The 26,349-nt window shown below is 44.1% G+C and overlaps 1 protein-coding gene across 2 annotated transcripts in view; it reads left to right on the top strand.

Moving 5' to 3' along the window:
* Positions 1–26,349, top strand: part of TRIP13 (thyroid hormone receptor interactor 13) — a 336,424-nt gene that overhangs the window by 21,868 nt on the left and 288,207 nt on the right. Inside the window, exon 1 of one of the 2 annotated variants that reach the window (XM_075315016.1) lies at positions 13,911–13,986. The exons of the other annotated variant lie outside the window; for it this stretch is intronic. The gene's annotated coding sequence lies outside the window, so the exon portion shown is untranslated. Of the gene's footprint in view, positions 1–13,910; positions 13,987–26,349 lie in introns of those variants that run through there. 2 annotated transcript variants of the gene reach the window in all.

Below are 26,349 nucleotides of genomic sequence, written 5' to 3'. Positions count from 1 at the left end.
CTAATATTTCTGCACAGTAATAGTTACCTGCAAAAACAGATATCCTCCTAAGATAACCAAATCTAAAAAAAAAACATTCCAACTTCCAAAAATATGAAGCTTTGATATTTGAGTCTTTTGGGTTGATTGAGAACATAGTTGTTGATCAATAATAAAAAAAAAAAAAAAATCCTCTAAAATACAACTTGCCTAATAATTCTGCACAAGGTGTACACATCTGGTATCCGCCCCATATATTACCTCGTTTGCCACCGCACCAGGGCATCGGGATGAGCTGGGCTAAAGCACCAGGATTGGCACTTCTAATGAATGCGCCACTCCTGGGGTGGTTGCGGCCTGCTATTCTTAAGCTGGGGAGGTTCCAAGAACCGTGGCCCTCCCTAGTCTAAGAATACCAGACCACAGTTGTACGCTTTACCATGGCTGCTGATCCAATTTGAGGGGGACCCCAAGTGTTTTGTTTTCAATTATTTATTTAATTTAAAATAACAGCGTGGGGTGCGCTCTGTTATGGATTACCAGCCAAGGTGAAGCTGACAGCTGTGGTCTGCAGGCTGCAGCCATCTGCTTTACCCGAGCTGGCTACAAAAAATAGGGGGACCTCACGTATTTTTTTTTTTTTTTTTTTTTTTATAATTTGTTTGGCTAAATACAAGGCTAAGCACCATTTAGTGCCACATGAAAGGCACTAAAGGGTGCAAGATTACAAAATGATGGGGAGTGGGATATTATATGTCTCTCATCTATTTATCTATCTATCCCTCTATCTATCCCTTCCTTCATTCATTCATCCCTCTATTTATCCCTCTATCTCTATCTATATCTAGCTATCCATCTATTTGGCTACTTCCGTGTTTTGCGGACCGCAAAAAACCCCTGAAGGCACACGGATGACACATGGGCCGTATACGGAATGGATGTCACCCGGATGCATCCGCAAAAACTGAACGGTCATGTGAATGTAGCCTTAGACATACATTCCTACCTTTTAGGAAATTCTACAAAAAATAATTTCCAGTCCAACAGGTCAGAGCGCCAGGAAAAATGACCATCGCACCTCATTTTCCAAGGGTTCCCTGTTTGGTGATACATCATTCAGGGGAAAACAAAATAAGCAGTAACATTGACCTCCCTGTAGGAGGTAGACTCTTCATCTTTAATGTCATTTCTGACGGTCTTCACTTAGAATTTACTTCCATACCTCCACAATCTTTTGTTTTAACCCCTACTAGGAAAACGTCGGAACAACATAACGTTGTAGTGACTGAAGTCCTCTCTAGTGGAAGAACGGGTCCTAGAAGAGGTCCCTGCCCATCAAAGGGGCCAAGAGTTCTACTTTCCACTCTTCTTCTGGCTACAAAACCAGATGACTCTTACAGAACAATAATCAATCTAAAAAAATAAACCTCTTCCTAAAATATCGACCATTTGAAATGGAGTCGATCCTGTCAGTCACAACTTCTTTTCTTTTCCCCAATTGTTACAGAACAGTCTTAGACTTAAAAGATGCATACTATCACATCCCTGTCCACGCGCATCATCAAAAATGTTTAAGGGTAGCTGTCTTAATAAATAATTCAATCCTGCATTTTCAATTTGTAGCTATGCCCTTTGTAGTTTCACTTGGTTCCGCGTATTTTTACAAAGATTATGGCACCCACTTACGGTAATGTCAGACCTTGATAATCCTTTACTTAGACAATCTCCTGATAGTTGGAAAAACGACAGACGAATGTGCAGCTCCCCTCACTCACACTGTCTACCCTTCAGTGGTTGGGATGGATTCTAAATCTACAAAAATCCAAGCTAACCCCGACCACCTTTCAGTCTTTTCTAGGGATGCTTCTGGACTCTCGTCAACAATGCTGTTTTCTCCCAGACGAAAAAATCCAGGAAAAAATACGACACGTACAGGTTCATCCGTCCATATCCCTAAGGGACGCCATTTCCTTGTTAGACTGTATCCCTGCAGTTCCGTGGCAAAACTCCACACCAGGACTCTGCAATGGGTGGTCTTGTCGGCAGCAAAAACCCTCTGGCTCTCTCCATTCCAGTTCGACACTGACCAGAGCAACGCAGGATTCCCTCATTTGGTGGATGACCGAGGTAAACCTGAACAGTGGCAAACTGTGGCACATTCATCCTACCAATATAGTGACAGCAGACGCTAGCCCTTGTGGATGGGGGGCTCATTTGGGGGACACTATAGCACAGGGTTTCTGGTCTCGCCAAGAAAGACACACTTCCTCTAAATTCAAGGAACATCTGGCGGTCGAACAATCACTAGTGACTTTCTTGCCTCTCCTCCAGCAGACCCATGCTCAAACCCTTTCCGACAATCTAACAGTAGTCTCATATATAAACCACCAAGGCGGAACACAGTGTGGCTCTCTCATGACGACGGCTGCCAGGGTGTTGGATCTTGCTGAGCAACACCTTCTGTCTCTCTCAGTTCTTCATATCCGAGTGGTGGACAAAGACAGAGCAGATTTTCTCAGCCGCCACACTCTCCATCAAGGAATGGAAATTGAACCGAGAAGTATTTTTTCAGATTGTTCACTGGTGGGGCCGTCCGGAGATCGATTTGTTTGCCACCAAAGAGAACAAATAAGTGGAGCAATTCGGTTCTCTAAACAAAGCAGACAACTCGACGGTTCTAGATGCCCTGCGCATTTCCTGGACTTTCAGCCTGGTATACGCCTTTCCCCCGATTGATTCTGCTTCTGTTAGTTCTCAGGAAAATCGGAGAAGAACAGGCTAGGGTAATTTTTATAGAACTCTTTTGGCCCAGGTGTCCTTGGTTCTATCTTCTCACGAGCATGTCAGTTACAGACCCCTGGGTTCTCCTGTCCAGACCGGATCTGCTGACCCAAGGGCATTTCCATCATCCATACGTCAAGGGCTTGAACTGGACGGCGTGGTTTTTGAAAGGGAGTTATTAGCTGCACATGGCTTTTCCCATCAATTAATTAATACCCTTCTTCATAGTAGGAAACCTGTGATGACCAGGCAGTATAGTCGAGTCTGGAAAAAATTTCTTTAACTTTCACCTAACTCTTCTCCAGAGGTAGTTCCCATATCATCTATTCTGGAGTTTCTCCAGTCTGCGTGTATTCAGTGAAAGACCCATGTCTCGACCAAAGTCCATATATCAGCTCTAGGGGCCCTCTATTATTCTAATATAGTTGGTAATCGCTGGATCATGCGCTTCATTAAGGCGTGTGAACGCAGCCAACCGGAGCCAATCCTCCCCCTTGGAATCCCAATCTCTAGTGTTAGACGCCCTGACAGACGCTCCTTTTGAACCCTTGCAGTCAGCTTCAGATAAACCGATTTAATTAAAAACCTGCTTGCTAGTAGCTTTAATGTCTGCTTGCCGCATTAGCGATACTCAGGCTCTATCCATTGACCCTTTTGTATATGCAGGTCTTTCCCAACAAAATTATTCTTAATACAGACCCTGCTTACTTGCCTAAAGTAGCCTCCCATTTTCATAGGAGTCAGGAGATTATTTTGACTTCAGTTTTTTTCGCAATCCAGTCACACCGGAGGTATACAGATACCATACCTTAGTTGTAAGAGAAGTCTTGCTTGAGTACATTGCTAGAACAGCCTCCTGGAGACACCATAGGTTTTTGTTCATATCCTTTCAATGACCTAGGAAAGGACATCAGGTGACAAAAAAGAACGTTAGCAAGGTGGGTGAGGGAGGCAATTTCTCTGGCATATACAGTTAAAGAAGAGCCACTGCTGCATAGTGTACAAGCCCATTCTACTCGAGCAATGGCAACATCCTGGGCAGAGAAGGTGGATGTTTCCATTGCTCACATACAGTGCTGGCCAAAAGTATTGGCACCCCTGCAATTATGTCAGATAATACTCAGTTTCTTCTTGAAAATGATTGCAATCACAAATTCTTTGGTATTATCTTCATTTAATTTGTCTTCAATGAAAAAAGAAGAAAAATTGTCAAAGACAAATTGGATATAATTCCACACCAAACATAAAGGGGGTGGACAAAAGTATTAGCACTGTTTCAAAAATCATGTGATGCTTCTCCAATTTGTGTAATTAACAGCACCTGTAACTTACCTGTGGCACCTAACTGGTGTTGGCAATAACTAAATCACACTTGCAGCTAGTTGACATGGATTAAAGTTGACTCAACCTCTGTCCTGTGTCCTTGTGTGTACCATATTGAGCATGGGGAAAAGAAAGAAGACCAAAGAACTGTCTGAGGACTTGAGAATCCAAATTGTGAGGAAGCAAGAGCAATCTCAAGGCTACAAGTCCATCTCCAAAGACCTGAAAGTTCCTGTGTCTACTGTGCGCAGTGTCATCAAGAAGTTTAAAGCCCATGGCACTGTGGCTAACCTCCCTAGATATGGAAGGAAAAGAAAAATTGACGAGAGATTTCAACGCAAGATTGTGCAGATGGTGGATAAAGAATCTCGACTAACATTCAAACAAGTTCAAGCTGCCCTGCAGTCCGAGGGTACAACAGTGTCAATCCGTACTATCCGTCGGCGTCTGAATGAAAAGGGACTGTATGGTAGGATACCCAGGAAGACCCCACTTCTTACCCCAAGACATAAAAAAGCCAGGCTGGAGTTTGCCAAAACTTACCTGAGAAAGCCTAAAACGTTTTGAAAAAATGTTCTCTGGTCAGATGAGACAAAAGTAGAGCTTTTTGGGAAAAGCCATCAACAGAGTTTACAGGGGGAGAAAAAAAAAGCATTCAAAGAAAAGAACACGGTCCCTACAGTCAATCATGGCGGAGGTTCCCTGATGTTTTGGGGTTGCTTTGCTGCCTCTGGCACTGGACTGCTTGACCGTGTACATGGCATTATGAAGTCTGAAGACTACCAACAAATTCTGGAGCAGTTTGTCACAGAAGAATGGTCTAAAATTCCAGCAGAGCATTGTAAGAAACTCATTGATGGTTACCGGAAGCGTTTGCTTAGGTTAAGGTTAAGTATTAGGTTAAGGTTGCCAATACTTTTGTCTGGCCCATTTTTGGAGTTGTGTGTGAAATGATCAATGATTTGATTTTTGTTTCATTCTCTTTTGTGTTTTTTCATTGCAAGCAAAATAAATGAAGATCATAATACCAAAGAATTTGCGATTGCAATCATTTTCAAGAAGAAACTGAGTAGTATCTGACAGAATTGCAGGGGTGCCAATACTTTTGGCCAGCACTGTATGTAAGGCTGCTAGTTGGTCCTCGCCTTCCACCATTTATAATCACTATAGATTGGACCTGCCCTCTGCTTCAGACCTTACTTTCGGGAGATCAGTACTACAAGAGGTGGTCCCTCCCTAGGTGGTGGTATCTCTGAAAGTCTCTCAGTGGGTGCTGTCATAGCAATGGGAAAAGACTAAATTACTTACCGGTAATGGGATTTTGCTGAGTCCACGACAGCACCCGCACACCCCACCCTTACAAACTCTTCTCACTACCTTGGTGGATATGGTCCTTCTTTTGGTTCTTTTATTTATGTGTCATACTAATCAATTGCGGTATCTCTCAAATGCTCTGAAATCCAACTGATTAAGGCGAAGGACCGCCCTTTTTTTATCTGTATGTTTCTTGTCCTGAAAGGGCGGATTCCTCTTAATTTTTCTTTGTGTGGTGTGTTGTGTGTGTGTTGTTGTGTTTTTTTTTTTTTTTTTTTTTATTTTTTGTTACCCTTTTATTGGAGATTCTTAATGGCCGGGTCAAACTTGGCCTGACATTAAGAATCTCGGGCTTATTACCTGGTAAAACAAAGCTGATATTAACCCCTTATTACCCAGGGCTGCTAGAAGAGTTGGATACAGTGCCAGAAGACAGCTCATCAATGAAAGCGCCATTTTCTGGGGTGGCTGTGTACCGCAATTTGCAGTGGGGGGGGGGGGAGCCCAGAAAGCTTGTGCCACCCTGCGCTGAAGATTCCAATTCTCAGATGACTAGTTGTACCTGGCTGGACACACAAATTGGGCGAAGCCCACGTCGTGTTTATTTATTTTTTTTTTTTTTATGCCATGAAATTCATGAAATAATGTTAAAAAGGGCTTCCCTATCTTTTTGGGTTTCAGCCGGGTACAGATAGGCAGCTAGGGGTTGGGGCAGCCCGTACCTGCCCGCTGTACCTAGCTAGCATACAAAAAAATGGCAAAGCTCATATATTTTTTTTTTTTTTTTTTTTTTTTTGGTTTGTTGGGTTTTTTTTGCCAAAAAAAAATAGGCCTTCCCTGGCTTTCACTGCGTTCAAAGGTAACAAGCAGTGGGGGTCAGCCGCCAACAGCTGCTTGGATTCCCCTTAGTTAGCAATAGAATATTGTAGCGGGAGCCCATGCGTGTTTTTTTTTTTCTTTTTTTTTTATTAAATAAAAATGGGATTCCCTGAATTTTGATTGCCAGCTAAGGTAAATCCAGGCAGATGGGGGGTGGCAGCCCCTAGCTGTCTGCTTTATGTACGCTGAGAATCAAAAATACCGTGGAGCGCTACCTTCTACTATAATACAATTATATATTTTGTGTGTGTGTGTGTGTGTTTTTATATACTAGCTGTACTATCCGGAGTTGCCCGGGATAGTAACTGTCTCTTTGAGTTTGTCTGTGTGTCTCTGTCTGTCTCTCTCCTATCTCTGTCTGTGTGTGTGTGTGTCTATCTTTCTCACTTTGCCCGGGCTGTCTCTTTGCCCGGGCTCTCTGTCTTTTTCTATCTTTCTCTATCCGTCTCTCCACCGACATCTTATTACTTCACACATAAGCTTGTTAAACTAACAGTTTATTTTGTTCCTATAGCAACCACTGACAGTTGCTATTTATAGCCTGTAGCTCCCACCTCCATTCAGTTTAATTGAGGCAGGATTTTTGGAGATTAAGTGTAAAGCGTGGGGTTAAATTTTCCCGCACAAATATAGTCTGACGTTCCCTGAGTCACATGGTGTCTGTGCAAAATGCGACGGTGCAGATTCCTTTAGCATACATACATACATACATACATACATACATACATACACGCAGCTTCGTATATTTAATATATATAATATATATATTTATACTAGCTGTACTACCCCGCTTCGCCTGGGTTAATAACTGTTGCTAACAAAATAGAATGCATTAACAAAAACTTATTCTGCACACAATATCTGCTGCTCGGGATAGTGTGTGTGTGTGTGTAATATATATAATCTATATCACACACACACACACACCTGCAAGTCGCTTGGGTTATGTCTATCAGTTTTGCACATCGAGAGACTGAAATTCTTGCCCATTCTTCCTTTGCAAACAGCTGGAGCTGAGTGAGGTTGGATGGAGAGCGTTTGTGAACAGCAGTTTTCAGCTCTTTCCACAGATTCTCAATTGTATTCAGGTCTGGACTTTGACTTTAACATTCTAATAACTGGATACTTTTATTTGTGAACCATTCCATTATAGATTTTGCTTTGTTTGGGATCCTTGTCTTGTTGGAAGACAAATCTCCATCCCAGTCTGAGGTCTTTTGCAGACTCCAACAGGTTTTCTTCAAGAATGGTCCTGTATTTGGCTCCATCCATCTTCCCATCAATTTTAACCATCTTCTCTGTCCCTGCTGAAGAAAAGCAGGCCCAAACCATGATGCTGCCACCACCATGTTTGATAGTGGGGATGGTGTGTTCAGGGTGATGAGCTGTGTTGTTTACACCAAACATATCGTTTGGCATTGTGCCCAAATAGTTCGATTTTTGGTTTCATTTGACCAGAGCACCTTCTTCCACATGTTTGGTGTGTCTCCCAGGTGACTTGTGGAAAACTTTAAACAACACTTTTTTTTTATGGATAGCTTTGAAAAATGGCTTTCTCCTTGCCACTCTACCATAAAAGCCAGATTTGTGCATAGTACAACTGATTGTTGTCCTATGGACAGACTCTCCCACCTCAGTTGTAGATCTCTGCAGTTCATCCACAGTGATCATGGGCCTGTTGGCTGCATCTCTGATCAGTCTTCTCCTTGTTTGACATGAAAGTTTGGATGGACAGCCGGGTCTTGGTAGATTTGCAGTTGTATGATACTCCTTCCATTTCAATATGATCACTTGCACAGTGCTCCTTGGGATGTTTAAAGTTTTGGAAAAAAAAACTTCTATCCAAATCCGGCTGTAAACTTCTCCACAACAGTATCACAGACCTGCCTGTTGTGTTCCTTGGTTTTCATGATGCTCTCTGCGCTTTAAACAGAACACTGAGACTATCACAGAGCAGGTGCATTTATACGGAGACTTGATTACACACAGGTGGCTTATATTTATCATCATCAGTCATTTAGGACAACATTGGATCTTTCAGAGATCCTCAATGAACTTCTGGAGTGAGTCTGCTGCACTGAAAGTAAAGGGGACGAATATTGCACGCCCCACTTTTTTCAGTTTTGTATTTTGTACAAAAGTTTAAAATAAGCAATACAATTCGTTTAACTTCACAATTGTGTTCCATTTTGTTGTTGATTCTTCACCATAACATTGAAATTTTTATCTTTTGTTTGAAGTCTGAAATGTGGGTAAAGGTTGGAAAATTCAAGGGAGTCAAATACTTTAGCAAGACTGTGTATTTACACACATATATTATACACAATATATTGTTGTATAAAAATTAAATTTAATTTAAAAAAATGACATAGCGCTCTGCTGTATTTTGGATTCTTGGCGCAGATAAAGCGGATGGCTACAGGCTGCCACCCCCTCCCAGCTGCCTGGCTTTACCTTACTGGCAATCAAAATAAAGCGTAGCCCGTTAATTTTTTTTTTTTTTTTAATTATTTTAAAGAATAATTAAACAAATGCGTGGGCTCCCGCTGTATTTTGATCGCCAGTCAGGTAAAGCCAGGCAGCTGGAGGCTGGGATTCTTCACAGCTGCCCCTGGAAATGTCGCATTGTTTCTTAGCGCCATTTCCAGGTGTTTTACCTGGCTCGTCAAGCAGCCCTGGTGCTGGGTGGCTCGCTTGGGTACTAAAGGGGTCAATATCAGCTTTGTATTCTCAGATGGTACTAAGCCCGAAATCCATGGTGTCACACCATATTACTACTATTTTTTCTGAGCCCACTGATGCATATTCAGCTCAAGATACTCATTTACATAATGATGGTATACACACTTTCTGGGACCTGGAGAAATTGTCTGTACAAAGACTAAAAACTTGGTGGGACTCAATGACCCTCAAAAAATACATTTGAGAAAAATATGGTCCCCAGGGGCCTTAGAATTAAAAAGAATCCCACATATGTTTTTTCGGACAAATTCCTGGAAGAATGGAATTCCATCCTATCATCCTGCTCGCTTAAGTTAATGGACCTTATTGTCAGAGAAGAGCTATTACGGATCTCAGATCTAGACAGTAAAATCAAGGGCGTTCATGATTACCTTGTTAAAACCTACGATAAATCTGACTTCGATAAGCTGAATTCTAGATTCAGAAATACCATTGACAACATTGAAGCTGATATAATGGAACTTAAACAAGGTAAATATCACAGAGATGTTAAAGATTACGAATCCAAGCAAGTGTATACTTGGCAGAGCATTAGGAGACACAAATCCATTCTAAAGAAACGCCAGCATTACCCTCAGGGGGATAGATCTGTAAATTTTTCCTCAGCTGAGATGGATTCAACAGATGGTAGCCTGAGTTCTTACGAATCTACCAGGGAGATCCATACCCCCCACCATACAAAGGACTTACCGCTTGCAAAAAACGGAAATCGCGGAGAGGGGGGAGGAAACATAAGCACTGCAGAAAAGAGATATTCCCTGCGCCCCAAGAAATGCCATTACTGGAGGAATTAAAGACAACAGAACCGGATGAGATTGCTATCGTAAACCTTTCCGCATGCTCTCTAAGCTCCGCCCAAATTGATGTTTTGCAAAAGGGTCTTAATTTTGCTCCGAACAAAAGAGCTAATTTGTTCCAGACAATAAAGGACGTAAACAGATTTATTCGGAATCTCACGATTTAAAAAACATTTCTTTAACATCGACCAGGACGATACGGATGGCAGTTATCCACTAACATCAGAGACGGATGATACTATTTCAATCCCTTTGCATCTTAATCTCAAGGAACAGATTTCCATCTCGAATCTCCAGGAACTCAGTGAATCCCATACCATTTTATCCAAGCAACCTCCTTTCAATATAAAGAACCCAGTCTTTTATCCTGTGGCCTCTAGGGTGCCTGTCATGGACACCTATCAAGATCTCATAGAGACAGAAGTCAAACAAATCCTAGAGTCCACATCAGGCATTCAGGACAATTTATCCCCTCATGAGAGGAATGCGCTTAAGACACTTAAGGGTAATAAGCACATTGTCATCCGAAAAGCAGACAAAGGGGGATCGGTGGTCATATTGGACAATACACTATATGAGAGGGAAATTAATCTGATATTAAGTGACACCACCACGTATAGATGTTTGTCCAATCACCCTACTTCCATTTTTCTAATTAAACTTCAGAAAATATTGTCACAAAGACTTGAGTGGGGTTTTATCAGTAAAAAAACGTTTGAATACCTTTTGGTGAATAAACCAGTATGTCCGATATTTCAGGGACTTCCCAAAATCCATAAAGATGTATTCCCTCCCCCCCTAAGGCCTATAGTGGCGAGTACAGGGTCCCTGACAGGCAACCTTAGCGATTGGTTAGATAACATTCTTCAACCATTGATGAAGCGTACAACAGGCTACATAAGAGACACTAAGAGTCTGTTACAAAACCTGGAAAAAATGAGCTGGACCAATAATTCCTTTTGGATCACTAGTGATGTGATATCATTATACCCAAGCATTCCCCATGATGAAGCCTTGCAGGCTCTATTTTTTCATCTAGAAAAATACAGTTCACTGGAGGATGGTTTTAAGGAATTTATTCTTATGGGAACTGGTTTCCTCTTAAGGCACAACTATTTTCAATTCAATGGCAGCTATTACCTTCAAATTTCGGGATGCCCCATGGGGGCTAGTTTTTCATGTGCCTTAGCTAACATCTATATGGCATATTGGGAGGAGCAATACATTCACATTGACAGTAACCCTTTTTTGGATCAAATTTCCTGGTACGCCAGATATATAGACGACCAGTTATTAATATGCAATATTCATGATCAGGGTGCTGTACAAGAATTTTCTAACTCATTAAGTGCTTACCTCAATAATAACAACCTAAATTTGAGGTTCACAGTGAATGTTTATATGCAACAAGCTCCTTTTTTGGATATCTCATTATCCGGTAATTCCATCACTGGTGCCATCGAATCTGTCCTGTATAGGAAACCTATCAGTGGCAACGCATCCCTCCACGCGAATAGTTGTCATATGCCCCACACATTACAGAACTTACCTGTGGGAGAACTTTTGCGTGCGAAGAGACTTTGTTCCTCTGAATCATCCTATTCCAGTGAAGCTGTCCGTATTAAAAATAGATTAGGGAGGAGGGGCTATTCAAAACACACCATAAATAGAGCATCCTCTATTGTGGATAATAAAACCCGGGCCAGTTTACTTCTTGACACTGATAAATCAGCTGGATGTATGGAGAGAATCACTTTCTCCACTCCTTATAGTGTAGATTTTTTTCGGATTAAAGAGGTTATTCTTCGCTTCCTCCCCCTTCTCCAACAGGACAGGATATTGAATTCCATTCTCTCGCAAGGTGTTAATGTAGTAGCTAAAATAGCCTGTACTGTAGGTAACATGGTTGCACCAAGTATGTACACAACCCAGAAGTCAAATTCACATAAGAACTGGCTTAGTATTTCAGGCTCGTTCAAATGTGGTTCGAGTCGCTGTGGCCTATGTAAATTTATGCATACGACCAAAATTGTTACTGGTACCAACAATAGGGAATATAAGATCAACACTTTTATAAATTGTTCCTCGACACACATTATATATAAAGCCACGTGTATTACCTGTAGAAAGAGTTATATTGGGTGTACCTCCAGACCCCTGAGAGTTAGAATGTCAGAACATACACGGGTTCCTCAGTCTCAAGATACAGCCTTCTCCTGTACGCTTCCATCACAGAAACGCTCTTTGTATGGTCTCACCAAACATTTTGTAGACCATCATGCTGCTGATTTTTCTTCTCTCGTAGTTACAGGTATCGAGTACATCCCCAGGCCTCTCCGGGGAGGAGATTGGTTCCAGGCACTATTATATGCAGAAGCAGGTTGGATCCTCAGACTTAATACTAGGTACCCTGAGGGTCTCAATTATCGTTCAGACCGCCGTTATATTTTTTAATTACCGCCACGTGAGAGAACGGAATCCGTCCCCCCCCCCCTTCCTCCCCCCCCCCCTCCACTTCTTCCCTCTGGTAGCAGTCACTTATATGTACACATTTTTCCATATTTATTATAAATCCTTATTAGACCCACACCTCCATTTTGGCGGCTAGTGTTCACATAGCTATACACACATATGTATATACACATATTTATACTATGTATGTGTAGACTTATATGTCTTTGCAGTAGGTTCAATTTATTTATTTATAGGAATACCCGTGCTTACATTTCAGTGGTTGATTGAATTGTATATTTTATATCATAGGATATGTATGTGTGTGTGTGTGTGTGTATATATATATATATATATATATATATATATATATATATATATATATATATATATATATATATATATATATATATATATATATATATATATATATATATATATATATATATATATATATATATATTATTTTTTTTTTATATATTTTTCATATACATTTTTCACATATTTCAGTTTTTTCATTTATGATGGGGATCATGCAGGCATACACCTATCATATATTTATTTATCCATTTTATGATATTTGTTATACTCATTATAACCAAGGATCTTAGTCAATTTTGTAAATGTATAAATGTTATAATGAAATACACATGGACCTAATTTACAATGAACTGGGTGTTACAACATGCATCATCTCCATCATATCTATCTATTTATTTATTTATTTTGTAGTTTTGCTGTGTGATTTATTTATGTTATATTGTCATACATTCGGGTTATTTGACACACAATTGGGTTCGTTTAAATGCATATACATGTGTATATATATTTACTGATACATATATCCTCCTTTCTTTATATATATATATATTTTTTTCATATAGTCTTTATAATAATATGTTTTTATACGTGTATAGGTTTGTATATAGGCATTTATGGATCTCGCTCGTTATGTGGACTTTTTGTAGATGTCTGAAATATTTCAACATTGCCACGGTATATACCTTGCAATCCCCATGGTTCACTCACTGCCTCTCAATTAGCTTAACCCAATTACACCCTTTTGTTAATTAATTACTGCATTTTCGTTCTACCCCTAACTTAGAGCTTGTTAATCAGTCTATAAGAGCAGTACTCTGCACAGTATGGGTCACTTATGATTAAGGACTTAGTTTGTTTTTATTTAAAGTCCGAAACGCGTTAAGAGCACCCATGCTTTAATGTATGTTTCCCATCTTCGGTCTCCTTTTGTTTTTGCTTTTAAAACTTCAATAAATAATAAGAAAAACTTTTTATCAACAAGGAATTTGTGCTGGATCCTTCCTCTCCATTTTGCTCACACCATATTAGACATGGCCACCATGAATTTGAAGTAAGCAGTTTAAAAAAAAAAAAAAAAAAAAAACACAACACAGAGAAAAAATTTAAACACATGCAGCCGACCCCGCTCCTGCTAGGAGATTGTGTGCCGTGATGCGATGCGACACTCTCACAACGACAGTTAAAGTTCAGTTAACAGGACCTTTGATGACGTCAGTCATGTGACCAATCTGTAGCCAATGAGGTAATACAACATTCAGATCTGACTGGTCACATGGCTATGACATCACGGACGGTCCTAGTAGTCAGAGGTGATGACCGGGCGGCACAGCAATGATCGGACAGACGCGGAAGCAGAGGTGCTCGAGAGACAGGGTCTGCAGGACACGTCGCAGGACCTGTAAGTATGAGCATAATGTTTTTTAATAATGTCCTCCCTTTTTTTTTTTTCTTACACCTCCTGGAAATTATCTGGACCTGATCTGTAACACAAGATTCCCAGGAGAGCTTGTAATCGGGATTGCCTATTACTACTGCGGAGACCTTTGGTGGCGAACACTGTGATTGCATTTATTTTTCTTAGGGGGATTTCTTTATCAGTATATGTATTTGTTTTTTGTCTAACTAATTGAGATACTATATACAGTGGAAACTTGTATTACGAGCATAATTGGTTCTGGGCGTGTGCTCTTAAACCAAGTTACTCTTATATCAAAGCAAATTTTCCCATAGGAAATAATTGAAACACCGACAATTCATTCCACAACCCAAAAATATTTACCGTATTTATATAAACATATTACAGTAATACAGAATGTACTGTGTTCATATAAATTTATATTACAGTACACTAATACAAAATACAGTAAGTAAAAACATAGAAAATTAAACTGCACATTAGCTTACAATAGAATTGTTGTACAGTATAAGCAATGTGTTGTACTGGTTTTTAATAAGAAAGTACAATACTGCATCCACAAATGCAAATTGATAGACATGCTATATAGTATATGCTGTACAATGGTATACTGTACACAGTACATATGTATAGAAAGTGACCGTCAGAGCGCGGTGAAAGGACGGAACCGGAAGTGTGCACGATGAGTGTATTGCTCTTATTGCAAATCATTGCTCTAAAACCAAGTTACAAATTTTTATAAAGCTTTGTTTGTCCTGCAAAACGCTCTTAATCCAAGGTTCCACTATATCTCCCCACATTTATTTGCTTTTTCTTTTGTCATACAACGTGTATTTTTGTCTATTGTGCTTTATAGATGTGGCAATTTTCCTGTGGAGGGATTATTTTCATTGTGTATATATGTTATTTGTTTTTGTGTTCTAATAAAGATTGATTTTTTTTATCTTGGCTTTTCATGTGTTTTGTCAGTGTAAGGGCTCTTGTCCATTTGCATGTGCGAGTACGATCCGATTAAAAATCGGATTGTACTCACACCAGTGTTAATCTATGGGGCAGTGTCCTTTTGCTATTTTATTCCTCAGTGTGCTGAGGATCAAATCGCAGCATGGTGCGTATATCGCACCAGACTTGCTAATGCAAGTCTATAGGTACAAACCAAAACCAATAATCACAGGAGTATTAGAGCAAAAAAACAAAGAAAAAAAAAAAACTCCTAAAATGGATATATATTTATTAGTATTAAAATCATTAAATATAAAAGCTATGTTGCTTCTACCTATCTACTCAGTATAGATCGGTCATGTGGGGTGGATGTGGAGAAAGTTGGAGACGATTAGTGAGATGAGTGTTGATAATCTCTCAAATATAGGTAAACCAACTATAGTAGTTTAGATTTTAGCTAGGTAGTCGCCCTATGATTCTGGAAGGGGGGGGGGGGGGATTTTTTCTGTCCCTCCCTGTCGCCTACCTGCCAGCGGAGGTGCACCATAAAGTATTAGGTGCCCCCCCCGCTCCTCGTCGTCTCCCCTATTCTCTCCCTGCAACCCGCCAGTTACCAAGGGAAACACCCACCACCAGAAGAGGATAAATAGTGCCAGTTGTCACAGGTCAATAGATATTATTCAAAAACACGGTTGCCATAAATATGACAACCATAGATCAGCTGCACATGCACTTAGGTCTGTGCAGTCATGCAAAAAAGGTACTTTATGTGTATAATCACAGTAAATCTAGAAGAGATAATGGCAAATCCCAGCAGGGATAACTTATCTGCTGGGACCATCCAGTGACCTATCCCGACACGTTTCCCCCCCCCATATATGTTTAGGGGTTCATCAGGGGAAGTTCAATGGGTTTCATATCCAATCGAAACAAATTTTCCTTCTTGGACAATCTTACCAAAAAGCGATTATCAATGGCCTATGATACAAGGCGAATAGTCTTCCATGCGATGACTGGTTGCGCTGCAGGTATATTAGATCCCACGGTGCCGTCTACCTGCAGGAGGTACCTCCTACAGGTAGACGGCACCTTGGGATTTAATATACCTGCAGCGCAACCAGTCATCGCATGGAACCCATTGAACTTCCATTTTTGGGCACATGACCTCTTTTTCTAAACCTTTTTTTTTTTTTTAATTATTGATTTTATATACCGTGTATGTATGGTATGTATGTATGTATGTATGTATGTATATAAAATATACCGTATTCCTTTCTCGCCTTTTCATTGGGGGACATAGACAGTGGGTTATATGTTGTCTCCAGGGGAGGCTTGACACTAGGTTTAAAAAAGAGTTAGGCTGCTTTCACACTAAGTTTTGTTTTTTTTTAACCTCTGTCATGAACGTTTCTTTTAACGCAAAAGCGGATCCAGTGCAAATGCGTTTTCATTTCAATGCATTTGCAATGGACTCGCGTTAACATGCGTTCACCTGCGTTTGCGTGCGTTATAGTGAGGATCCAGCGACTTGCAGTTTTTTAACATTTTTCAAAAAGGCTACTTGTAGCGTTTTTGAGCTGCGTCCAAAGACTGCAAATTGCTGGATCCTGACTAAACAGCATGCAAACGCAGGTGAACGCTGGCATGCTGATAGACAGGATCCTGCTTGCTCTACTGAGCATGCCCAGAAACCAGCCTCGCGTGATCAGTCCCTCTCTCTCCTCCCTCTCTCACCCTCTCCCTCCACCCTCTCATTCCTCCCTCTCTCTCTCTCCCCCTCCTTCTTTTGTCTCTCTCTCCCACCTGAGAGCTGCGGACACTCGTAACCAAGGTAAATATCTTCTCTTAGTTACCCGATGTTTACGTTGGTTACGAACCTCCGCAGTTGTAAGAAGCCGGCTCCCAGTCTGCCACGTTTAGTTCCCCTCACTCCCGATCACATGACTCCAATGCCCGCCCCTAAACATCCAGTGACAGGATCCTGCAAAATAACACATGCGTTAGCATGCGTTTTTTGCTGTAAAAGCAGGATCCGCTTTTACAGCAAAAAAACGTTCATGACGCATGTTAAAAAAACATAGTGTGAAAGCAGCCTTAGCTCCTCCTCACACAGCATATAACCCCTGCTAGGCGGGAACTAGCTCAGTTCTTTTTAGTGTCAGCAGGGAGACTGACACGTCTGGCCTGAGCCCCAGACCAGCTCATGTTTTTTTGTTTATTTCTTTTCCTTTGTGATTTTATTCTATTTTTGACTATGGGGCAATACCAGGGTGTGCTCACCCTCGTTTCCCCCGCTTACGGGCAGAGGAAACCTGGTGTGCAAAAGCCGTCAGTCTTCCCTCGCGCCCAAGTGGTCGGGTCTGCGTACCCCTCCAGGCTCCCTGGAAGCACCTCACAAAGGTAGCTCCAGAGGGCTAAGCAGAGCCGAGCACCTGCTAGCCTTGAGCCGAAGATGCGTCCCCGAGATCTCCGCATCCCAGGACAGACGCGTCTTCAGACGGAGCAAGAGCAGGTAGGGAGACGACGTGTATCCGTCCCCTGCATCCAACCGCCGCCTGAGGAGGCGTCAGTGGGGCGATGCAGGCCGTGTTCCCGGGGAAGCATCATAAATTTAGCTCCCGGCTTCGGCCTGCATTCTAGCAACGCCCCCTCCACTGCTCCAGAAGCCGCTCCCTCTAGTGGGCCGTCTCTCCCCTCCATGCTGCCAGAGAACACTGGACGCCATTACATGTGGGGAGCAGACACTGGTGAGATCGCCTCCTTAGCTCTGCAACTCTGCAGCACTATATACCGCTCTGATCAGCGGTATATCGCTGTCTTTCTAGCGGTGTGTGCCTGCTGGCTGGCGGTGTATATCAGCTTTTAGCGGTGTATATACTGACTGTGCGTGCAGGTATATACCGACTCTTTGGCACTGTATGCCACTTTACTATTGGTATATACCAGCTCTGTATAGCAGTCCCTTTCTAATACTGCTAGTAGATCCTCACCCACAGTAGTGTAATACTGCTAGAGGCTCACAGTACTAATTGTGCGTTTGTTGCTGACATGCATAAAAACCGCAAGGGTGATAAAGCTTCCCAGGCATCCTCTATGGACCTGTACTATGCTTGTACCACCTGTGGAAGCTCGTTTCCCAATGGTCGAAGCTATCCACTTTTCCAGGGCTGCGATGCCCCTACTACAGTGTCACAACAGGCGTTGCCGGACCAGGGGGTCGTGCAGTCTGTGGGTTTGGCCCCGTCCACCATTCAGGCAGCACCCCCATCTGATGAGGCTATCCCTGCATGGGCTCTTCTGATGTCTAAAAGGTTAGATGACCTGGCCGCTCAGATATCCCAGCCTTCCATAGGCTCCCGCAGCCCCCCCCCCCCGGCTCAGCTCCCTCAGAGGAGCCCGCCTTCGTCTGGTGTATCATCCCCAGTACGTAAAAAGGCTGTCTCCAAAAGGCGCCATTGCGACCGCTCCGCCTCATCTGACTCACACGATGGTCAGTCTGACTCAGGCTCTGTGACCTTTAGTAGTCACGATTCCCGAGACGCTGACTCTGATTCAGATGTCCCTTCGGAGTCTAGGCATATGGAAGACACTCTGATAGCGGCTGTCAATCACTCTCTGTCGATTTCTGATCAGCCCTCGGACCCGACTTCTCAGTCGGCAATCAAGCGAGCCAAGAAGCCTCCTAAGTCCTTTGCCCAGGATCCGATTTTTCATCAAATCATATCTAAACGGTGGGATCACCCTCATAGGAGGTTTAATAAAAAATCCTCCTTCATTCGCTTATCCCTTTCCTCCGGAAATAGTTAAGCCCTGGTCGGTACCCCCCGTTGTGGATCCGCCAGTATCCAGACTGGCTAAACACACGGTTATGTCTGTTTCAGACAACGCGTCTCTTAAGGACTCGTCCGACCGCGCAGTTGAGGCTGCGGTCAAATCTATTTTCCAGGCTTCAGGCTCCTCTCTGCGCCCCCTGTTTGCCATGACATGGGTGGCAAGAGCTATGAGCGTGTGGAGTAGGAACCTGCGCAAGTTGCTTCGCCCTTGCAATATTCCTCCAGAGGCTCTTGAGATTCTTGATTTGTTCTCTCTCGCCTCTAATTATCTTCTTCACGGCTGCCTAGATGCAGCTAGCTGGTCAGCCCTAACGGCAGCCAATGCTGTCTTCGCCCGCAGGGTTCTGTGGCTAAAAATATGGAATGCGGACAGTGCCTCCAAGAAGTCCCTGTCCACACTTCCCTTCCAGGGTCTTCGTCTGTTTGGTGAATCCCTGGACAAACTCATATCTGAGGCGACGGGTGGTAAAAGTACCATTCTACCACAAAAGCGGCCTGTAGCCAGAAATTTTAAAAAATCTTCTTGGCGCAGGCAGTCCTTTCAGCCTGCCCCCCAAAATACGTCGGCCCAAGGACCGGCCCAACACTCAGATCGAGGATTCGGTCCCTCAAGGGGCTCTTCTTGGCGTTCCCACTCCAAGCAACCTAAACCAAAAGGACCTCGCTCTGTACAAGCCCCCTCAGCATGACGCTAGGTATCCCTTAGATCCGACTCCTGTGGGAGGGCGGCTTCTGCTTTTTTGAAATATCTGGCTAGACCACACTCACGATGCTTGGGTTCGAGAAATCGTCACCTCAGGTTACAAGATCGATTTCCATTCCCTGCCGGCCAACAGGTTTCTGCGTTCTCGTCTTCCAAAGTCCAAAACGCAAAGCCAGGCCTTATTTCAGGCCATAGCCTCTTTACAGAAAGCAAATGTTATCATTCCAGTGCCCCTGTAACAGCGCGGAAAGGTTTCTATTCAAACCTTTTTTGTCGTTCCCAAAAAAGATGGCTCTGTCCGCCCTATCTTGGACCTAAAACGGCTGAACAAATTCGTACGGATTCGAACTTTCCGAATGGAATCATTGAGAGCAGTGCTAGTCGCCATGGAACCTAGAGAATTCCTAGTTTTCATAGACGTTCAAGACGCTTATTTACACATTCCCATATGTGTCTCTTATCAACGGTTCCTTCGCTTTGCCGTAGGACACCGTCCTTTCCAATTCAGGGCCCTCCCCTTTGGGCTGGCCACTGCGCCTCGGGTCTTCACAAAGGTCATGGCGGCCGTCATGTCCATTTTACACCCCAGAGGCATCCTGGTCGTTCCCTATTTGGACGACTTTCTTGTCAAAGGGAGCTATCTTCACGTTTGCTCAGAAAGCGTGCAGATTTGCCTAGACATGCTGTCAAGGCTAGGGTGGCTTATCAATTTCAACAAGTCATCCCTCGTTCCTCATCAGCGCATCACCTTTTTAGGTATGCAGATAGACACGGCTCAGTCCCGGGTTTTCCTTCCAGAGGACAAGAGGTCTTCCCTGATCCGGGCCGCCCAATCCCTCCGCTCTCGCCGTCACACATCCCTTCGGAATGGAATGAGAGTGTTAGGCAAGATGGTGGCGGTCATAGAAGCCGTGTCCTTTGCCCATTTCCATCTGCGCCCTCTACAACTGGATCTTCTTTCCTCCTGGGACAAGAATCCAGCTTCCCTCGACCGGTCAAGTCCGCCTATCTCGGTCTGCGCTCAGCTCCCTCGTCTGGTGGACTCAAGCCTCATCTCTATCTCAAGGGAAATCCTTCCGCTCGGTCCACTGGCAGGTAGTCACGATGGCTGCCAGCCTGATAGGCTGGGGGGCGGTGTTTCTCCACCACACTGTTCAGGGACGCTGGTCTCCTTCCGAGCGCTCCCTGCACATCAATGTTCTGGAGATCAGAGCCATATTTTGGCCCTTCAAAATTTTCAACCCTTACTATTGGGCCTTCCTGTTCCTGTTCGGCTCCAGTCAGACAATGCCACGGCCGTGGCTTACATCAACCACCAGGGAGGAACTCGCAGCGATGAAGGAAGCATCCAGGATTCTTCTTTGGGCAGAGAAGCACATCCCCATTATTTCAGCTGTCCATATCCCAGGGGTAGACAACTGGGCCGCAGACTTTCTCAGCAGGCAAGGTCTAGCGGCAGGGGAATGGTCCCTCCCACGATGAAGTGTTCCATCAGATCACTCTTCGTTGGGGACTCCCGGATGTGGACCTCATGGCGTCTCGAATGAATGCCAAGATACGTCCCTTCATATCTCGGTCGAGAGACCCGCTAGCGCTCGGCTCCGACGCCCTAGTCTTTCCATGGTCGCAGTTTCGCCTGCCCTACATCTTCCCTCCGTTTCCTCTCATTCCGAGAGTAATCAAGAAAATCAAAGCGGAGGGAATCCCGGTGATCCTCGTGGCCCCGGACTGGCCCAGGAGAGCCTGGTATCCAGAGCTCCTCCAACTTCTCAGCGACACTCCCTGGTGTCTTCCCGACCGCCCGGATCTTCTGTCGCAAGGTCCAATATTCCACCAGAATACAGCACAGCTGCATTTGATGGCGTGGCGCTTGAATCCCTGATTCTAGCCAAATCGGGTTTTTCTTCCAGGGTAGTTCATACCATGCTTAATGCTCATAAGCCTTCCTCCGCCAGCATTTACCACAGGACCTGGAAGAGCTATCTTTGCTGGTGTGACCGTCATAATCGGTCGCCTCTGACCTTTTCAATCCCTAATGTTCTTGCCTTTCTGCAAGACGGTCTGGACTCGGGCCTTGCTCTCAGTACCCTTAAAGGACAAGTTTCTGCCTTGTCGATTTTTTTTTTTTTTTTTTTTTTTTTTTTTTTTTTTTTTTTTTTTCCCAGAAGCAGCTGGCTTCTCGCCCTCATGTCCGTATCTTTCTTCAAGGGGTAGCGCATTTGGTCCCTCCTTATCGCCACCCCTTAGATCCCTGGGATCTGAATCTGGTTCTGGGGGTCCTTCAACTTCCTCCTTTCGAACCTCTGAGAGAAATCTCTCCAACGACTGTCTTGGAAGGTTGCCTTTTTAGTCGCTATTACCTCGATCAAGCGAGTGTCCGAACTGGCAGCTCTTTCCTGTCGCTCACCTTACCTGATATTCCATCATGATAAGGTGGTCCTTCGGCCTTCCCCCGCCTTCCTTCCGAAGGTCGTATCCTCTTTTTCCACCTGAACGAGGACATTGTGTTGCCGTCATTCTGCCCGGCCCCGGTCCACTCCTTTTTGAGAAAGCCCTTCACACTCTCGATCTTGTCAGGGCTCTGCAGATCTACATCTCCAGAACAGCGCCGTTGCGCAAGTCCGATGCCCTATTCGTCCTCCCAGTAGGACACAAAAAGGGCAACCCGGCGTCTAAATCCACGATTTCTCGGATCAGGACGGCCATCTGTGAGGCATACAAAGCACGAGGTGCCGTTCCCCCTCAATCTGTGCGGGTCCACTCTACACAAGCAGTGGGTGCCTCCTGGGCTATCCGCCATCAGGCTTCTGCGGCCCAACTTTGCAAGGCCGCTACCTGGTCCAGTGTGCACACGTTCACAAAATTCTACAGAGTGCATACGCATGCATCCGCGGATGCTGCTCTTGGAAGACAAGTCCTTCAGGCGGCAGTGGCCCATTTATAAGTGGCCACTGCTCGGTTCTTGACAGTGTTTTGATGTGTTCACTGCAGTTAGTCAGCTCTTAGTCTGACGTTATACACTATTAATAGTTCAGTTCCCACCCAGGGACTGCTTTGGGACGTCCCACGGTCTGTGTCCCCCAATGAAAAGGCGAGAAAGGAAAGGACATTTTTGTGTACTCACCGTAAAATGTCTTTATTGGAGCCTTTCATTGGGGGACACAGCTCCCGCCCTTGTGGTTTTGGTTGTCCTTTTCCTACTGCTTTTACACCAAACTGAGCTAGTTCCCGCCTAGCTGGGGTTATATGCTGTGGGAGGAGGAGCTAACTCTTTTTTAAACCTAGTGTCAAGCCTCCCCTGGAGGCAACATATAACCCACTATCTGTGTCCCCCAATGAAAGGCTCCAAGAAAGACATTTTACGGTGAGTATACAATGTCCTTTTTTCGCTTTATAAGACGCACTTTTGTTCCCCCAAATTTATAAATTTAAATAATACAAATTTATATAATATAATATGTATATTATACATACTGCAGGGTCCAGGGGAGGTGGGGGCAGCTCTGGAGCGCAGGTGAATGCTGCGGGCTGCAGCCTTTGATCTCCTGCTCCCGCTCATATAATATGCACAGCCGCTGTCCATCTCCGTGGTGCTGAAACCGCACCGCAGTGACGGGCTGGGGGAGCGGTGCATATTATATGTCCCTGCGCCCCCCCTGTGATGGCACATGCCCCCCCTGTGTTAGATATGGCCCCCATACTGCTGCTCATCCTAAAATAAAAAAGCTTAACTTACCCCCTCCAGCGTTTCTCCCCGGTGTCCCTGCTTCCACTGTGATCAGGCACGCAGAGATCTCTCTGCTGTGCCGATCACATGACCAGCACGAAGAACCAGAAGTGGAGGAAGAGAAGCCCCGAGGGAGACAGGAGGGAGATCAGCACTGGAGGAGCTAAGGAAAGTGTTTGTATGGGCAGCAGCATGGGGGCGATATCTAACACAGGGGAACGTGTGCAATCCATAGGGGGCCATAAGCAGCACAGGGGAACGTATTCAATCCATAGGGGGCCATAGCCAGCACAGGGGAACATATGCAATCCATAGGGGGCCATAGGCAGCACAGGGGAACGTGTTCAATCCATAGGGGGCCATAGGCAGCACAGGGGAACGTGTGCCATCACAAGGGGGCTATATTCAATATAAGGGGGCCATATCCAGATTAAGGGGGCTAATTTTAGGATGGGGGGCTATGAGGGACATATACCCTATGTCAGGGGTCGGGAACCTATGGCTCGCGAGCCAGATATGGCTCTTTTGATGGCCGTATCTGGCTCGCAGACAGGGCTCCTACCTGTCTATGGGAAGGATGCATGCACCGCGCATATATAGTTCCTATAGTTCTGCTGCCCCCGGCCGAGTTCCGGGGACCGCAGTCCTCGGCAGCAATCTGCGGCGCCGTCACTTTAAGGCGCGCAGACATCCTGTTTTGAATTTCATCTGTGGGCGGAGCTACCGCCTTCTCAGTCCCACAGATGACGGAGGCGAGCTTCTGTCCGGCGCTGTGTGGGCCCCCTCTCCACCGTGACCTAATCGGGTAAATGCCCTCCCCGCCTCCCCATTATGGGCCCCGGTGAGCTGCTTCTAACCCCCCAGATGTATGCCCTGCCAATCCCCCCCCCCCCCCGCCGATTCCGCGGGTGCTGGCCCCGCCGATGCCGCGGGTGCTGGCCCCGCCGATGCCGCGGGTGCTGGCCCCGCCGATGCCGCGGGTGCTGGCCCCGCCGATGCCGCGGGTGCTGGCCCCACAGAGCAGCAGAGTTGTGTGTATTTGTCTGTATGTAGCAGAGTTGTGTGTGTTTGTCTGTATGTAGCAGAGTTGTGTGTGTTTGTCTGTATGTAGCAGAGTTGTGTGTGTTTGTCTGTATGTAGCAGAGTTGTGTGTGTTTGTCTGTATGTAGCAGAGTTGTGTGTGTTTGTCTGTATGTAGCAGAGTTGTGTGTGTTTGTCTGTATGTAGCAGAGTTGTGTGTGTTTGTCTGTATGTAGCAGAGTTGTGTGTGTTTGTCTGTTTGTAGCAGAGTTGTGTGTGTCTGTTTGTAGCAGAGTGTAGTACCATTGTTTCAGTCCAGTTGTGGCTTTATACAGCAGGGAGGAGCATTCCTTGCTGTACTAAGTGAACATTGGAGCGATTGATCTGTCAATGGCCCTTTAAACATATTGTACGGCTCTCGCGGAATTATATTTCAAAATATGTGGCGTTTACGGCTCTTAGCCAAAAAGGTTCCTGACCCCTGCCCTATATGATTTGTTAGACGGACACTGGCATTATAAGATGGACCCCATCTAACATTAAAAAAAAATTCTCTTTTCCTTCACCAAATTTGTGGGTGCGTCTTATAAAGAGAAAAATACGGTGTGTGTGTGTGTGTGTATGTATGTATGTATGTATGTTTGTATGTATGTATGTGTGTGTATATATATATATATAATATATATTACTCATTCATTCATTCATTCATTCATTCATTCATTCATTGCTGGCCAAAAGTATTGGCACCCCTGCAATTCTGTCAGATAATACTCAGTTTTTTCTTGGAAATGATTGCAATCACAAATTCTTTGGTATTATTATCTTCATTTATTTTGCTTGCAATGAAAATACACAAAAGAGAATGAAACAAAAATCAAATCATTGATCATTTCACACAAAACTCCAAAAATGGGCCTGACAAAAGGCACCCTTAGCCTAATACTTGGTTGCACAACCTTTAGCCAAAATAACTGCGAATAACCGCTTCCGGTAACCATCAATGAGTTTCTTACAATGCTCTGCTGGAATTTTAGACCATTCTTCTTTGGAGAAGGCACCCTTCAAATCTCAGGGACCTGGAGCAGTTTGCCAAACTGCCTGTGAGGTTCTCTGACTTTTTGCCTTGTTTTGTCATTTTGCTTTAATCTGTTTTTTCTTCATAGGCCATCTTGCTTCCTGTTCTGTTGCCCTCACTTTTGCCCTCAGTCAATATGGATTCCTCAGATTCTATGTTCCCGCCCTGTTCCCTGCCAATTACCTGCTTAAGCCATCTCAGCTGATGGACCAATGCTTCTGAATCCTGTTAGCAGCCTGCCTGTAACCTGATCTCCTGAAGTCTTTGGAAGAACTACTTTTCTGCCATCCTCTGTTTTGGATCCCTGGAACTTGTGTCCACACAGGACCCTTCTGCTCTGCCATGGACGTTTACAAGTACAGTAAGAGAGACTAAGTTATACTTTGACACTTCTGGTGAACTTTGAGGATCCATTCCTGATTAATTTGTTCCCAGCCTCTGCACCCTGCAACTATTTAACCCTTCATGTTTTGTGCACTTACTTGTATGAAGTAATACAAGAACTGTTTAGCAAACCTGTGTCTGTGTTTCCCTTGTACCGTTGCACTAGACTCTATACAAACAGTATTTAACACCTTACACTGCCATTTTGAGATCTCTCCACAGGTGTTCTATGGGATTCAGGTCTGGACTCATTGCTGGCCACTTTAGTAGTCTCCAATGCTTTCTCTCAAACCATTTTCTAGTGCTTATTGAAGTGTGTTTTGGGTCATTGTCCTGCTTGAAGACCCATGACCTCTGAGGAAGACCCAGCTTTCTCATACTGGGCCCTACATTATGCTGCAAAATTTGATGGTAATCTTCAGACTTCATAATGCCATGCACACGGTCAAGCAGTCCAGTGCCAGAGGCAGCAAAGCAACCCCAAAATATCAGGGAACCTCCGCCATGATTGACTGTAGGGACCGTGTTCTTTTCTTTGAATGCCTCCTTCTTCTTCTTTTTTTTTTTTTTCCCCCTGTAAACTCTGTTGATGGCTTTTCCTAAAAAGCTCTACTTTTGTCTCATCTGACCAGAGAACATTCTTTCAAAACGTTTTAGGCTT

This window comes from Anomaloglossus baeobatrachus, chromosome 6 (assembly GCF_048569485.1).
Source record: "Anomaloglossus baeobatrachus isolate aAnoBae1 chromosome 6, aAnoBae1.hap1, whole genome shotgun sequence".
Lineage (NCBI taxonomy): Eukaryota > Metazoa > Chordata > Amphibia > Anura > Aromobatidae > Anomaloglossus > Anomaloglossus baeobatrachus.
Note: the sequence above shows the minus strand (reverse complement) of the source record. Positions and strands in the feature narration are given on the sequence as shown.